The following is a 3319-nucleotide window of genomic DNA, read 5'->3' as shown; positions in this document are numbered from 1 at the left end:
TTTTTCTACTATCGTTTCTCGGTTATTTTCTTNCTACCATGTTTTGTTATGTTTCGCCTACTATATTTTTCTACTATGTTCTTAAGTGTTTTTTCTATATTTTCTTCTACTGAGCCCTATTTATGTTTCTTCTAGAAAACCTCTTAAGCATGCTTCTTCTACTGTTCTTATCAGTATTTTCCATTATGTTCTTTGAATCCTTCTACTGTGTTTGCATGTTACTTTGCTATCATGTTTTCTCATGAGTTTCTGTTGCTGAAAGGAACATGCAAGAGGTTTCAGTTCTGAAACCTCTGAGCCTGTTTCAACTACTTGCCTTCTCATCTCTGTAATTGATTCAAGGTGGAAACCCTAGAATTTTGGGGGTTCCGCCAAATTTGATTATGTGATTTGATTGAACAAGGGTTTTATTTTAAAACCCCTAATTCTTTCAAACCAACTTCGAGGCTCTGAATTGAGTTTGGGGCTTCCTTGTTTTCATATGATTCTGACCTTTTTACTAAACTCTTCAACAATGGATTTTTCTACTAATGTTACAGTGACATGACAATTTTTCTTTCATGCTTAACATGTTCGTATGCTCCTTATATATGATATACTTCCCCTTAAAGTGGCTTTCAATTTTGTGACTAGTTCATACTTCCCTCTGAATATGGTCTGATTGATTTCTTTCCATAGTTTGTTGATTTCCCTTAAGTGAAAAGACCTTTTCCATCTTTCTGACTCGGTTCATTCGTAACAAATCTCTGACCTCTAATTTATTGGCTATTAATTGATTTTTTTTCCTTAATTTTACAATCGTGTATTTCAAAATTCTATTTTTAAATAAAACTTTTATGTATTCACCCCTAATTGCCTACTTTGCACAAAGTGATTGGTTAATTTCTTTCCATAAATGGTTTATACCCGTTTGAATCTAAATCCCTTAATTAAGGGAAGTCTTGTGTAATTGATTGACAATCAGTTCCTTAACTATTTTCTTACCTTATTTCTGCCTAATTTGTACACTATAAAAGGCACGACCCTTTTTCACAAACGACACGACACGATTTAGAACTTCTTCTGCACTCATACTTATTTACACATAATAGTATTCTTTCTTCTTGTCTGCATTCTGGCTTTCACAAGACTACTTCTTTTTCCCTATTTGTTTCTTTGAAACTGGTATGTCCTAATTTAAGCTTCAGCATCACCACAATGTGTTTACTTACAGCTTTTTTATCCATGCCTACTTTACTACTCCTGCAAAGTTGAATGTTTAAACTAGCATGTTGACTTCTTTCTGTTTGTTTCTGCTGTGAATTCCTGTTCCCTACCCCCTTTATGTGTTCTGAGTTACAATTCAAAATGTGGAAATATGTAAGTTATTGTCTATGGATTGAACTTGATCCCTTAAAGGATCCTAACCTCTAAACAATGTGTTCTAAGCAGGCCTATGGGTGTGCCAGCAATTCCCATTGTTGGTATGGCCACTAGCATGCTTTTGCCTCTTCAAACTACCCATTCCCTATATCCCTATGTGTATTATTTTCCCTTCCCCTTTTCCCCTTTTCAGACTTCTGCACTTGCACTCTCTCTTAGTCTCTAAATTCTTCCCCCCTCCTGTGAGCCTTGCCTTGGGACCTTGAGTTCCCTCTGAACTTGGACACTTGAGGGCTGGCCCTTCCACACTGCACTATGTCTTAATTTTGTAATGCATATGGGTGTGACCACTGACCGGAGTCCACATGAGGCTCTTAGGGAACTTTGACATATCTGAATGGGAGAAAGTCTTTGGATTATGATCTCTTGGAGTTGGTTCATCTCATATTTCAGACATGGAGTCTGAATTAGGCTCTCCTTAGTTGTACTTTTAATTTCTGATGTGTTTTCCTTTTCTTACATTTATTCTGGGCTGTAATAACTTGAAATAAACTCTTGGGGATGGCTAGTGAAAAGAGAGGGTAACCATGTATGCAAAAGGGTTATATATCATGCCCATAGGTTATTTCTGAATTTCTGTATATCATATAGATATCTTGCTCATAGGTTATTTCTGAATTTCTGCATATCATATAAATATCCTGCTCATAGGAATTGTGCACTTTCATATGTAGACACCATGTCTATAGGATCTCTGCATTCTCATGTCATGCCTACAATTATTCGATTTCTGAATCTTGCATATATATTCCTCATTAGGCAAACATCTTTATAGGTTCTTAAATAATTAGCTGCATTTAGATATCATGTTCATAGGCTTTAAGAAATAGCCTCTCTGCCCCTCGGGGTAGGGGTAAGGTCTGTGTACATATTACCCTCCCCAGACCCCACTTGTGGTATTATACTCGGATGTTGTTGTCTGAAACGTTAATCAAGTCTGAAACGTTTCACTCACCTATAAGTCTAAAACCAGTAACAACATTATCTAACGTATGCAGAACTTATAGCTCTTGTTAAAACTCGCTTTTCCTTAACAACTGACGACTTTTTTCTTAAATCGGTACGTATTCAATTTACTTCATCTTTTCTGAAATCATTAGAAAGCATGCCTATATGAGCCTTGTCCAACACTTAGGCAAGCCTTAGGGTAAAAGTTTATAAATTGCATCAGTCTTTATTAATTACAACCGGCGGGCAGGCCTAATTCAGACTTCTTATCTGAAAACATGTGATAAATCAGCCTGCCTTAACTTTTATGTTTTAATCAGACCCTAAACAGTATGTGCAAGACGTGCTTAATTATGTGCTTTCTCTGATTTAAAGCAGGTTTGTTTGAGCTTTTATGTGTTTATGTGCTTTCTCCCAAACTTGCTGTATGTTTTTGTCTGTCGCCTTACAATTTTGCCTATAAAACTATAAAAGCCCAATATCCCTTCCCTTTTGGATTAGTAGTCCCAAATTCCTCCGGGACTGATAAGATTGGGGCGGGTAATAGCATGCAATAAGTAAATGAGACCATTCCGCGCTTTAATACCTTAACAGGGTGGGAAAGGGTAGATATGGATATGATGACCACGCGATAACATCTCGTGTAACCCCTCATTGAGGAGTGATTACCGGATGTTGTGTGGGGTGATCCATATTATTTATAAACCTAGGACCCCCTTCCCTTTATTTGCTTGTTTTAAAATTGTTTTCTTAAAAATCAGCTTTTCTTTTGGTTCTTTTAACTTCAACTGTTTGTGACCATTATGTGAAATCCCCTCTTATTTGAAGTCTTATTTGCCTACGTACTAAAAGTCACAACCATAGTCTGGCCGGGAACCACACTAGTGGATCCTGAAGGGTGCCTAACACCTTCCCCTTGAGATAATTTCAAGCCCTTACCCAATCTATG

The sequence above is a fragment of the Nicotiana attenuata genome, chromosome 11, assembly GCF_001879085.1.
Source record: "Nicotiana attenuata strain UT chromosome 11, NIATTr2, whole genome shotgun sequence".
Lineage (NCBI taxonomy): Eukaryota > Viridiplantae > Streptophyta > Magnoliopsida > Solanales > Solanaceae > Nicotiana > Nicotiana attenuata.
This window is presented reverse-complemented; position numbering follows the sequence as displayed.